The sequence below is a fragment of the Macaca fascicularis genome, chromosome 6, assembly GCF_037993035.2.
Source record: "Macaca fascicularis isolate 582-1 chromosome 6, T2T-MFA8v1.1".
NCBI lineage: Eukaryota > Metazoa > Chordata > Mammalia > Primates > Cercopithecidae > Macaca > Macaca fascicularis.
Genome location: NC_088380.1, coordinates 7,100,688 through 7,115,052, shown reverse-complemented (window position 1 = coordinate 7,115,052; position 14,365 = coordinate 7,100,688). Strand labels below are relative to the sequence as shown.

At 46.7% G+C, this 14,365-nt stretch overlaps 1 long non-coding RNA gene across 1 annotated transcript; it reads right to left on the bottom strand.

The window, feature by feature from the left end:
* Window positions 1–7,597: 7,597 nt before the first annotated feature.
* LOC135971232 (uncharacterized) lies at window positions 7,598–9,836 on the bottom strand. The gene is made up of 3 exons (XR_010587292.2): window positions 9,688–9,836; window positions 8,006–8,079; window positions 7,598–7,775 (listed from the first exon to the last, which is right to left on the bottom strand). It is a non-coding gene; the product is annotated as an uncharacterized lncRNA (long non-coding RNA).
* Window positions 9,837–14,365: the final 4,529 nt, after the last annotated feature.

Below are 14,365 nucleotides of genomic sequence, written 5' to 3'. Positions count from 1 at the left end.
AGCAGAACTGAAGGAGATAGAGACACAAAAAACCCTCCAAAAAAATCAATGAATCCAGGAGTTGGTTTTTTGAAAAGATCAACAAAATTGACAGACCACTAGCAAGACTAATAAAGAAGAAAAGAGAGAAGAATCAAATCGACGCAATTAAAAATGATAAAGGGGATATCACCACCGACCCCACAGAAATACAAACTACCATCAGAGAATACTATAAACACCTCTACGCAAATAAACTGGAAAATCTAGAAGAAATGGATAATTTCCTGGACACTTACACTCTTCCAAGACTAAACCAGGAAGAAGTTGAATCCCTGAATAGACCAATAGCAGGCTCTGAAATTGAGGCAATAATTAATAGCCTACCAACCAAAAAAAGTCCAGGACCAGATGGATTCACAGCTGAATTCTACCAGAGGTACAAGGAGGAGTTGGTACCATTCCTTCTGAAACTATTCCAATCAATAGAAAAAGAGGGAATCCTCCCTAACTCATTTTATGAGGCCAACATCATCCTGATACCAAAGCCTGGCAGAGACACAACAAAAAAAGAGAATTTTAGACCAATATCCCTGATGAACACTGATGCAAAAATCCTCAATAAAGTACTGGCAAACCGGATTCAGCAACACATCAAAAAGCTTATCCACCATGATCAAGTGGGCTTCATCCCTGGGATGCAAGGCTGGTTCAACATTCACAAATCAATAAACATAATCCAGCATATAAACAGAACCAAAGACAAGAACCACATGATTATCTCAATAGATGCAGAAAAGGCTTTTGACAAAATTCAACAGCCCTTCATGCAAAAAACGCTCAATAAATTCGGTATTGATGGAACGTACCTCAAAATAGTAAGAGCTATTTATGACAAACCCACAGCCAATATCATACTGAATGGGCAAAAACTGGAAAAATTCCCTTTGAAAACTGGCACAAGACAGGGATGCCCTCTCTCACCACTCCTATTCAACATAGTGTTGGAAGTTCTGGCTAGGGCAATCAGGCAAGAGAAAGAAATCAAGGGTATTCAGTTAGGAAAAGAAGAAGTCAAATTGTCCCTGTTTGCAGATGACATGATTGTATATTTAGAAAACCCCATTGTCTCAGCCCAAAATCTCCTTAAGCTGATAAGCAACTTCAGCAAAGTCTCAGGATACAAAATTAATGTGCAAAAATCACAAGCATTCTTATACACCAGTAACAGACAAACAGAGAGCCAAATCAGGAATGAACTTCCATTCACAATTGCTTCAAAGAGAATCAAATACCTAGGAATCCAACTTACAAGGGATGTAAAGGACCTCTTCAAGGAGAACTACAAACCACTGCTCAGTGAAATCAAAGAGGACACAAACAAATGGAAGAACATATCATGCTCATGGATAGGAAGAATCAATATCGTGAAAATGGCCATACTGCCCAAGGTAATTTATAGATTCAATGCCATCCCCATCAAGCTACCAATGAGTTTCTTCACAGAATTGGAAAAAACTGCTTTAAAGTTCATATGGAACCAAAAAAGAGCCCGCATCTCCAAGACAATCCTAAGTCAAAAGAACAAAGCTGGAGGCATCACGCTACCTGACTTCAAACTATACTACAAGGCTACAGTAACCAAAACAGCATGGTACTGGTACCAAAACAGAGATATAGACCAATGGAACAGAACAGAGTCCTCAGAAATAATACCACACATCTACAGCCATCTGATCTTTGACAAACCTGAGAGAAACAAGAAATGGGGAAAGGATTCCCTATTTAATAAATGGTGTTGGGAAAATTGGCTAGCCGTAAGTAGAAAGCTGAAACTGGATCCTTTCCTTACTCCTTATACGAAAATTAATTCAAGATGGATTAGAGACTTAAATGTTAGACCTAATACCATAAAAATCCTAGAGGAAAACCTAGGTAGTACCATTCAGGACATAGGCATGGGCAAAGACTTCATGTCTAAAACACCAAAAGCAACAGCAGCAAAAGCCAAAATTGACAAATGGGATCTCATTAAACTAAAGAGCTTCTGCACAGCAAAAGAAACTACCATCAGAGTGAACAGGCAACCTACAGAATGGGAGAAAATTTTTGCAATCTACTCATCTGACAAAGGGCTAATATCCAGAACCTACAAAGAACTCAAACAAATTTACAAGAAAAAAACAAACAACCCCATCAAAAAGTGGGCAAAGGATATGAACAGACATTTCTCAAAAGAAGACATTCATACAGCCAACAGACACATGAAAAAATGCTCATCATCACTGGCCATCAGAGAAATGCAAATCAAAACCACAATGAGATACCATCTCACACCAGTTAGAATGGCGATCATTAAAAAGTCAGGAAACAACAGGTGCTGGAGAGGATGTGGAGAAATAGGAACACTTTTACACTGTTGGTGGGATTGTAAACTAGTTCAACCATTATGGAAAACAGTATGGCGATTCTTCAAGGATCTAGAACTAGATGTACCATATGACCCAGCCATCCCATTACTGGGTATATACCCAAAGGATTATAAATCTTGCTGCTGTAAAGACACATGCACACGTATGTTTATTGCGGCACTATTCACAATAGCAAAGACTTGGAATCAACCCAAACGTCCATCAGTGACAGATTGGATTAAGAAAATGTGGCACATATACACCATGGAATACTATGCAGCCATAAAAAAGGATGAGTTTGTGTCCTTTGTAGGGACATGGATGCAGCTGGAAACCATCATTCTTAGCAAACTATCACAAGAACAGAAAACCAAACACCGCATGTTCTCACTCATAGGTGGGAACTGAACAATGAGATCACTTGGACTCAGGAAGGGGAACATCACACACCGGGGCCTATCATGGGGAAGGGGGAGGGGGGAGGGGGGAGGGATTGCATTGGGAGTTATACCTGATGTAAATGACGAGTTGATGGGTGCAGCACACCAACAAGGCACAAGTATACATATGTAACAAACCTGCACCTTATGCACATGTACCCTACAACTTAAAGTATAATAATAATAAATAAATTAAAAAAAAAAAAAAAAAAGAAAAGGAACTGGGCACATAAAAAACAAAAACAAAAAACAAAAAAAAAAAACAAAGCTTTAAGACATGGGACTAATCAGAGATAGTATGTGTGATTCCTATCACAGGCAAGAGGCTAATTTCCATAGTAAATAAAGAACAGCAACAAATCCACATGGCAGATGTTCTTTCACCGCACCCAGGACTCCTGTGTTGGTGTAAACAGCTGGTGTCCATCCTATGGGGGCAGGTGTTTGGGCATTTGAAGATCCAATGCCCTCGTGGTTGCCAAATATTTTGGACATTTTCTCTGAACATCAATAAGAAGAATAGACAAATAGACAAAGACACTGAATAGGTAACTCATACTAAATGAAATTCAAATGACTAATAAACATGGAAGACATTTAGGTAATAATTAAGAAAATCAAACCTAAAACTAAATGAGATGCCCTGTCTCAGCCATCAGCATGGCCGGTAAGTATGGTGATGGTGTGAGAAATGTCTATCTGACATTGCCTCCTGGAATGTGGAATGTGCCCAGCCCCTGAATGACTGTTCAGCATGTGTATTACACTCAACATGCATTCCCTTTGTCTTTGTCCCTTTTCTGTTATTTATAACAGAATACCTGAAACTGGGATATTCATAAGAAAATACATTTATTTCTTGCAGTTCTGAAGGCTGAAGCGTTCAAGGTCAAGGAGCCACATCTGGTGAGGAGCCTTCTTGCTGACGAAGAACTCTCTGCAGAGTCCTGAGCTGGCCGAGGAGACCACATGGCGAGGGGCTGGGTGTACAAGTTCAAGTTCTCTTCTTCTTCTTATAACTCCATGATAATCTATTAGTTCATTAACTCATTAATCCATGAATGAATTATTCCAATCACCTCTTAAAGGCCCCACCTCTCAATACTGACACTGTGGGAACTAAATTTCGACAGGAGTTTGGGAGAGGATGAATATTCAAACCATAGCACCTTTTGACTCATAAATCTCACTCTTGGCCAGGCACAGTGGCTCATGCCTGTAATCACAGCACTTTGGGAGGCTGAGGCAGGAGGACTGTTTGAGGCCAGGAGTTTGAGACCAGCCTGGGCAACATAGCAAGATGCCATCTCTATAAAAAATAAAAAAAGAATAGCCGGGCATGGTGGTGTACGCCTGTGGTCCCAGCTACTGGGGAGGCTGAGGTGGGCGGATCACTTGAGCCCAGGAGGTTGAAGCTGCAGTGAGCTGTGATCATGCCGCTGCAATCCAGTCTAGATGATGACAAATTGAGACCCTGTCTTAAAAAACAAACAAACAAACAGACCAAAAAAAAAAAAAAAAAAAAACGCCTCACTTCTTTCATCTATCCCAGTGGTTCGGAACAGTCGGGAAGGCCAGTTTTTCCCCCAGGGGATATTTGACACCATGTGGGGACATTTTTGGTCGTGACAAGTAGTGCACACTACTGACACGTAGTGGGTGGAGGCCAGGGATGCTGCTAAATGCTGCTAAGCATTCTACAGCACACAGGACAGCACCCCCCAACACTAAAGAATTATCTGGCCCAATGTGTGGACAGTGTTCAAGGTGGAGACCTGATTCTGAAAAAATCCTCACACGTACACAAGAAGCCACAGCTAAGGATGGTCACTGAAGCATTGTTTGTGGTGGTAGAAAACTGGAAACAATCTAAACATCCATCAGTGATGGAAGAAGGAGGTACAGAAATGGATGCGGGCACACTGTAGAACTCCGTAGCGTTCGGGAGAGAAGGCACACTACCCAGGCTTGGAAAGGTTCAGTAACTACAAACCCAGCCTTCCATGTAATCAAGCATCAGAATGCTTACAATAGAGCAATTATGCCAGTGACTGCCCTCCAGTAGCCCAAAGGGGTGAGCTTCCACCCTAAGGAGGACTCATCACCACTCCTACCACCCTCTGAAATGTTGATGCCCCCTTAAAGGGTCAGAATGGGCATCTTGCCCCCACACACCATGAACTGAGATTTCTAGACACTCTGTTGAATGTAGAGTGACCTTTCTGCAGTTGTAGGCATTGACCACTAGGTCAGCTACGTCCATAGCGGCTCTGCCGCAAGCCACAGGTACCTCAGAGCTGAGAAGAGGACCGCGAGACCAGTTCTGAGGCCCCCTCCAGCTTCCTCAGGCACAGATTCTTAAATTGTAGTCTGGAAAAGACTGTTGATTTAGAGAACAGATGTGACTGTGCTATTATGCTCTTGCCCATTTTCATTAGCCCCAGCACCTGCAACCACAGTCCCCAGCCAGAATCCTGGGCAACACAGCAAGACGCCATCTGTACAAAAAATTTTTAAAAATAGCCAGGCATGGTGGCACGCATCTGTGGTCCCAGCTACTAAACCAGAGTTCCACAAAATAACCTTCTCTCAGGCCTTGGAGGGGGTGCCTCCAATCTAGCTATTAATGTCTTCATTAAGATCCAAGGGCTTCTGTAACAAAATACCATACTCTGAGTGGCTCGAAACAACAGAAATTTATTCTCTCACAGTTCTGAAGGCCACACGTCCAAAGTCAAAGTGTCAGCAGGGTTGGATCTTTTTGGCGGCTCTAGTGGGAATCTGTTCCAGGCCCCTCCTCCAGCTCTGGTGATTGCTGGCAATGCTTGGTGGTCCTTGGCTTGCAGACGTACACATTGCCCCAAATCGCTCCAATCTCTGCCTCCATCTTCACATAGCATTTCCCTCTGTGTTTCTCAGTACAAATTTCCCTTTTCATTAAAGAGGTCAGTTATTGAATTACAGACCACTTTAATCCAATATGACCTCATCTTAACTTGATTATATCTGCAAAGACCCATTTTCAAATAAGGTCGCAGTCACAGATTCTGGGGGTTAGGACTTCAATATCTTTTGAAGGGAATAAATTCAATCCTTAAGAGTCCTTGACCTGCACACCAGCTAAACTGAACTAGGAACCTGGCTAACACGATGCAACGTTACCAACCTGGTTCCTACCTCACAGACAAGAGGAGCTGCCCCAGCCATACCCAATGGGTTGATGTCAGGTTGACCAGTGTCATTCATATAGGGAGCCCATCAGTCTTAAGAGACAGGGGAAGACCAGCCCTAATGGTAGAATCTCCCTCTTAGCTCCATTCTCTGGGCCCAGAAGGATCCTGAAGAAACTGGAAGAGACACAATCTATGTTCTGTGTCTTAGTCCATTTGGGCTGGTATAACAAAATGCCACAGACTGAATGACTTATCACATAACAGAAATTTATTACTCAGAGTGCTGGAGGCTGGGAAGTTCAAGGTCAAGCTGCAGGCCGATTCAGTGTCTGGTGAGTGCCCATTTCCTGGTTCAGGGATGGGACCTTCCCACTGTGTCCTCATATGGCAAAAGTGGCCAGGAGTCTCTCTCAGGCCCTCTTTAAAACACTCATCCCATTCAAGGTCAGGTGCGGTGGCTCACGTCTGTAATCTCAGCACTCTGGGAGGCCAAGACAGGCAGATCACGAGGTCAAGAGATCGAGACCATCCTGGCCAACAGGGTGAAACCCCGTCTCTACTAAAAATACAAAAATTAGCTGGGTATGATGGCATGTGCCTGTAGTCCCAGCTACTCAGGAGACTGAGGCAGGAGACTCGCTTGAACCTGGGAGGCAGAGATTGCAGTGAGCTGAGATCACATCGCTGCACTCCAGCCTGGCAACAGAGCAAGACTGTTTCACAACAAACAAACAAAAACAAAACACTAATCCCATTCATGAGGACTCCACCCTCATGAGCTAATCACCTCCCAAAGGCTGCACTTCCAAACACGCTCATATTGGCGATTAGGTTTCAACATACTAGTTTGGGGAAGACACAAACATTCAGTCTGATCATTCTGTCCCAGCTTGAGACTGCAGCCAACAGGACAGTGTGAGGGCACACTGAGTGGCAGACCTCCATCTAAAAAGATGTCTAGGGAGCTCTAGCAGACACCAGGAACTCCGGGCCCCCAGGTTCCTGATTATCAGCCTGGGGTATTGCTCTGGTTCTTACATCTGAGTAGCCAATCAGAGGATTGGGGCAGGCTTTTAGAACTGCCAACCAGCCCCATCCTCTGAACTCTGTCAGTGAGGCCAGCAACTGCCATTCCAGGCAGGCAGCTGAGCTGAGGAGTGTGAAGCCACTTCAGGGGCAGGGATCTATATAAGTATGGGAAGCTAATTGTCTTGGATGAGGACAAAGTCTTGACAACTTCCAATGGACAGAATCCTTGACAGACTTTCTTAGGTTGCCATGAGGACAGGATTGGCCCCAAAGTTGGGAATCTGACTTAACTCAATCCTGTGGACTGAGTTGTCATCTAAGAAACTAGTTACAAATAAAGGCAACCATCCAGATCTTTCTAATGGAGCCCATTTGATGAGCTGTTGGTACTCCCCTCACCCTACACATGCATGGGAAGACTTCAAATAGTAGCTACTGTGACACCCTTAGGGGTTTGAAGCAGGGATTTAAGACAGGTTCACTGTGTTGGGGCCACCATCATCAGCTCAAAGGCATTTTCCTGCTAGTTACAACATGTGGTCTAAAACAGTATTAAGTTGCTTACGTTCTTCCAAATGGCAGAGTGGAGAAAGGAAGTGAATAAAAATCAACTGCAGACTCTTTCCCTCCAGCATCTTTTAACCCTGTCATGTTCTGAAGGGTCAGTGTCTTCTGACTTTCACGGTTATGGTCCATCTCACGTGAATGGGCACAGGCGAGGAGAAGGCGCACCTGAGCTGCATCTGCACCAGAAAAAGCAGAAGGAGGAAGAGCTCAGGATGAATTTCATCCTTCACACCCCAGTTGGGCCAAATCAGGAGTCTGTGACATGTTTCAGAGCAATTTTCCCAGCTTGTCCATGTACGAATCGTTTTGGCAAACAGCGAGATTTTTACCTCCTCATTTAAAAAAATACTTCCTAATTTAAAAAAGCACCTAAAGAATGGTTTGATGCATTACTTCCCATGATCACCTGAGCAACCCTTGCAGCAATTCTCTCAGCAGAATCCTTGTCCTTCACACTGTGCATTTCATCTGCTCTGTTTCCTGTGGAGGATAAGAATTTTTAATCCAAAGCAGCAGAAAGAGCTTTGTCCAAGTCACAGCCTCAGGAGTAAAACGAAGGGTACCCGGTGATGCCATGGGATGACAGAATACAACTGCCTTTGATCCCAGCACTCTTGCTGTGTGCCCAATTTGTACAATGAGCCAGAGTCTCTCAATAGTAAAGATTAGTGGAAGCGGACAGCTCTGCCAGCTTCCTGGATGCTCTCCTACTGCCTTTTCCTCCAGGGAGGATGTTTCCTCACCTGCCTGCCAGCACCTCCCCACCATCCCACCATCTCTGAAACACGCGAGAGCATCGACGCTCACTGTGGTGCCAACAAGCGCTATCACCACAGAGCAGCATGACTGTTAACCGTCTGAACACGGTGCACCACCGAGGCCACCAACGCTGCTGCCCAGAATTCAAAAATATGGACTCAGGGCCTCCAGCCTCCCCGGTTTGTTTTCACATACAAGAAGCTGGGACAGAGGGAGAAGGATGGAGCTGCATCCTCTGAACTCAGTCAAGGAGGCCAGCAACAGCAGGGGAGCTGAACTGAGGAGTGAGGTGTTCCAAGTTGAGGGAGCCCCACCTTAAAGGGGCCGGGGTTCCCTCTAAGTATGAGTATGGGAAACTAATTGTCTTGGATGAAGACAACTCCCAGTGAAGAGAGTCCTGGATTGGGTTTCTTGGGTTGCCATGGGGGATAGATTGGTCCCAAAGCTGGAAATTTGACTTAACACCATCATGCGGATTAACTAACCACCTAAGACACCACATGGCTGCAAATCCAGGCGACCATCTGGATCCTTCTGAACAAGTGTTGTCATAACCCGACACTGGAGAAAATAATCTTGTCCTGTGTAGTTGCACTGGGACAGGCTCTTGGGAGCTTGCGCCCAGATCCCCGGACTCCGCCCCACGTGCTTTTCCCCTGCTGGCTTGCTCGGTATCCTTTTATAGTAATGAACCATGCTGTGAGGATAGCACCGCATGATGAGGGCTGTGAGTTCTCCTGGGAAAATCACCAACACTGGGGGTGGTCTTCAGGACCCTTGACACAAGCCCCAGGGCCAACAACTTCAAAAACATCCACAAACTGAAAGCCACTGTAAAGGAGAAAGTGCCAGGCTCCAGGAGCCTTCCCTACACAGACTCTGGGGTAATTCAAGCTCACTCCCCATGGGGCTTTGGGGCAGACAGACCCCATTCTGCCCTCTGGTGTCCACGGAGTCCCCGATGAGCTGAACACCAAATGCTCGGAGGCCCCAGCCACAGGGATCAGTGTCCATCAGCACCCTGGTCCATTCATGGTGGACGCTCTGACCAACGGGTGGGGTGAGAAGCCTTAAAAGCAGCACACCTCAGGCCAGGGCAGGCCACACCCCCACACCCTGACACAGCCTCAGGACTTGGAACCTCCGCTTTTCCAATACCCAACATGAAGGAAAAGCCCGCCTCTGTCTGCCCGTTCTGTGTTTTCTTTGATTCTGCATGTCTGTTTGACATCCACAAGGCCAACTGTTGGCCAAAGAGATTCCCTCCTGCTACGAGGCAGCTTGGTGAGTCCCACTGTATTAGTCCTTCATATTGCTGCAAAGAAATACCTGAGACTGGGTAATCCGTAAAGAAAAGAGGTTTCTTTGGCTTGCAGTTCTGCAGGCTGCACAGGAAGCATGGCACCAACATCTGCATCTGGTGAGGCCTTGGGAAGCTTCACTCATGGCAGGAGGCAAAGGGGGAACAGGCACCTCACCTGGCGAAAGAAGGAGCCCGAGAGAGGGAGGAGGTGCCAGGCTCTTTAAACAATCAGAACTTGTGTGAACTCATAGTGGGAGCTCATTACCATGAGGACAGCAGCAACCACTGCAGAGGCATCAGCCCTCACGACTCAAACACCTCCCAGCAGGCCCACCTCCAGCACTGGCGGCCACATTTCAACATATTTGGAGGGGACAAAACATCCCAACCCTATGACACCCCCACCTCCATATCTGACACATCCAGCAGCACTCCCCGTACCCAAGTCACTCCAGGGCCAGGAAGCAGGCAACTAGAGCCCCGCTGCAGCCTGAAGCCCACCGAATGATTGGTGCTGGCGGATGCTAAGCTGCTCGCCTCCCTGCAGAGGACACCCCCCATGCGGGCTGAGGCCTAACCTCTCCCTGGCCCCCACCTCCTGTCTCCTGGCCACCCTGACACGCCGGCTAGAGAAGAGGGCTACTGTGTAATGACGAATCAGAGCAACTTGGGGACCAAGTTGCTGCCTCGTCCCCCAGCACCAATGCGGAGGCCTCGTGGGAAGGGTAGCCATGGAGCCAGCCCAGCCTGGAAGACACAAGGCGAGTCCCACCTGCCCAGCCCGCTGGTACCTCCGCCTGCAGGATGTGAAATCACAGCAAAAAGGAGACAAAGATTACTCTAAAGAGTGGAGAGAGAGAGGGCCCGGCGTGGTGGCTCACGCCTGTAATCCTAGCACTTTGGGGAGGCCAAGGTGAGCAGATCATGAGGTCAAGAGTTCGAGAACAGTCTGGCTGACATGGTGAAACCCTGTCTAAAGATACAAAAAATCAGTCAGGCGTGGTGGTGCACGTCTGTCATCCCAGCCACTCGGGAGGCTGAGGCAGGAGAATCGATTGAACCCGGGAGGCGGGGATGCAGTGAGTCGAGATGGTGTCATTGCAATCCAGCCTGGGCGACAGGGTAAGACTTCTCTCAAAAAAATAAAAAAAAGAGTGGAGAGAGAGAAAAGACAGTTTTGTGTTCTTCTGTGCTGATAAAATAAGAAATATTTATTCTCCGCCAATGTAGGTTTTGAGTGTCTACTTATAGGTCATTCACCAAAATTGCTGTTCTCTTAATATAGCCATAAACCTAACAACCAAAATAAGCCAGCTCCTAGGACCCATGGCTGGCTAGTTGGCCACCCACTCCCAACCTCTCCCATGTCCGGGAGGGATCCTCCTTGTCACCAGGCATGGCCCTGGCTTCCCGGCCTCACTCGCTCTACCCCACACAGTGCACTGGTTCCCTGAGGGAGAAGTGGTCTCGGGGTGGGGCTCCTGTAGAGTTCAGTGGCTGTTTTGCCCCCAGGGCTTCCGAGGCAGGTGCCTGGGACATTTCCCTGAGGCCTGCATGGCACCCAGCGGCTCCTCTGCATCTGGCCTGGACTCCAGCCTCCAGGGCCAGTCAGAGCCTCGGTCACCTCCTCAGCCCTTGGCGGTGACAAGGAAATGTCTGCTGGCAGTGAGCCAGGGGCCCTCCAGCAAGTCAGTGCCCAGGCAGCCAGACAGAGAGTGCCAGGGAGGGGAGAGGGAGGGAGGGAGCAGCAGAGGAGCAGGAGGTCCTAAAGGCTGCGGGCTTGGAGGGTAAGGAGAGGCATCGGCGAAGCACCAGGCAGTTGCAAAGTGCCCTGCGCCAAGGCCTGCATCTGGGCCCCACCGCTCCAGGCAGTAAGTCTCATTCTCCACCCAGGCAGAGGTCACAGAATGCCACTGCCTCAGCTCACAAGCTCATTGGGGAGTGAGATGGAAACTGGACCCAGGACCCTGCATAGGCGGCTCTCTGCTCCTGTTTCCATTCCTGAGGTTTTGAGGCTGAGCCACAGGCAGATTCCAGGGAAGAACAGACCAGTATCCTCAGGGGGCCCAGCCCCTCCACTCATCAAGCTCATGTCCCCCTCCCAGCACATTGGGGATCCTAATGGCAAAGCGGACACCAATCCCCTGCCCACACCAGAATGTGGCCCCAGAACTTGGTGCAAGTTCTATTGGGTGAGTACAAGTCTGATTTCAGCAATTCTAGCAGCTCCTCTGTGGGAACCGGTAGACTCCCCTGGGGAGCAGGAGGGACCCCAAGATCCCCAAGGTGCAGCATCTGTAGCTTCAACCTCATTGTCACTGTTAAAATTCTACAGGTTTTTCTTTTTTTCAATGGAGTGAAAAATTGCAGCCTCATGTCCCTGGGCCTTTTTTAAACCTGAATAGCTGGGGCTTTAAAAAATATTAATTCACAGTGTACCTTAGCCGGGGCTCGCCTGCTTCATGGAGTGACGTGCTGCCAGCTGCAGCAGGCGGCTGGCAGGGTGGTTTGACCACAGAGAAACTCTGCAAGGCTGAGGCAACAGCGCCCCCTTCTTCTCGAGGGTGAGACTGCGCAGCACAGCCAGAACTCCAAGGGCCTGCACCCAAGCACCAGGCCTGGCAGGCGGGAGGGAGCCCTCAGCCAGACTCCACGTGGAGGGGGTGAGGGGCACAACATGCCCACCCCGGACCCTGGGTCACCGTGCAGTGTTCCCTGCTGTGCAGGAGTGGATGGAGGCCTGGCTCACCTGAGAGGCAAGACAGACTCATCAGTAAGTGTCCTATCCAGGAACTTAAGAACTGAAATGAAACAGAACATTGGCAATCACCTGTCTCATTGTGGCTCCAAGTTGCCTTTCTCCTGTGCTGATGAGCTAGGAGGTACTTTTAAAAAATCAAAGAGGGGCCGGGAATGGTGGCTCATGACACTTTGGGAGGCTGAGGAAGGAGGGTCACTTGAGCCCAAGAGTTTGAGACTACCTTGGGCAACATGGCAAAACCCCATCTCTACAAAAAATAATAATAATAAACTGGGCATGGTGGAACATGCCAGTAGTCCCAGCTACTCTGGAAGCTGAGATGAGAAGATTGCTTGAGCCTATGAGTACGAGGTTGCCATGAGCTGTGATCATACCACTGCACTCCAGACAAAGCAAGCCTATCTTTAAAAGAAAAAAAAAAAATCAAAGAAAATCATCCAGGATGGCAACACTTGAGTGACTTATGTTACAATTAAATGAAGGACCTTAGCATTGTATTAAATTCTATTACAGACAGTGCTTGACTTAATGATTTTTCAACTTTATGATGGTGTGGAAACTGCATGTGTTTTGGAGAAACCATACTTAAGAGTACCCATATGACCATTCTGTTTTTATTTCAGTAAACCATACACTATGTGAGATTGTGTACCCACTGATCAACCTCTCTTCATCCCCCTACTCCCAATCCCTCCCAACCCGTAGTAACACCAGTCTACTCTCTATCTTCAGAAGATCCACTTTAACTCCCTCATACGAGAACAGGCAATATTTACCTTTCTGCTTGGCTTGTTTCACTTAACATAATGGCCTCCAGTTCTATCTGTGTTGCAAATGGCTGAAGAGTATTCCACTGTGTATTCATACCACATTTTCTGTATCCATCCATCCACTGATGGCCGCTTAGGTTGATTCCACATCTTGGCTATTGTCAATAGTGCTGCAATAAACATGGAGTGCAGATATCTCTTCAATAATTTTTTCTTTTGGATATATACCCAACAGTGAGATTTCTGGATCACATGGTAGTTCTAGATCAGTAGGGACACTGAAGTTCACAACAGTCTATTGTATATTTCAAAATAGATAGAATAATTCCAATGTTTTTAGCATAAAGAAATATTTAAGGCGATGGATCTCCCAATTACTCTGATTTGACCTGTATACATTATATGAACATATTAAACTATCACATGTACTAAAATATGTACACATATTACATCAATTTTAATATTAATAGAATCGGCTTGTGTTAGATGATTTTGCCCGACTGTATGCTAATATAAGTGCTCTAAGCACATGTAAGATAGACATTCGGTAGGTTAGGTGTATTAAACGCATTTTTGACTTACAATGGGTTTACTAAGACCTAACCATAAGTCAAAGAGCATCTGTAGATACCTAGATTTCAATTTTCCTTAATAAAGGAAACTTGAGTCTTAACTCTCCTTCCTGCTGCCTCTTTCAAGGTAAAATATTGTTCTTATTCACTAAAGCTCTGTTATTTGCTTGCTACTGACTTTCTTTGGCATAGAAGCACAGAGAAGCATGACTGCCTCTCCACAAGCCAGTGAAACTACATCAAGCAATTTCTACATGCCTGGCAGTGGTGATCCCATAAGGAGCAGACATCCACGCTCACAATATATTGAGTAAAGAAGATAAATTTGAAAAGTTAAATAATGACCCAAGAGAAACATGTTCATATAATGAATAGGTAATTAACTGACAGATATGGGAGCCAACACTAGAGAAGAGAAAAGGAGTCCTCGAGGCTCTCCGGGATGCAGAGCCGCACTGCACGTGGAAGGGGTGGCTACCAGAGCGGGTGGACAGAGGTGAAGGAGGAGGGAGTTACCCGGAGGACAGATGGTCCCCATTCACAGAGGACACTCGGAACAACAGGCAGGGGGCTGTCCTGTCCCTGGGGACATACAACGGGA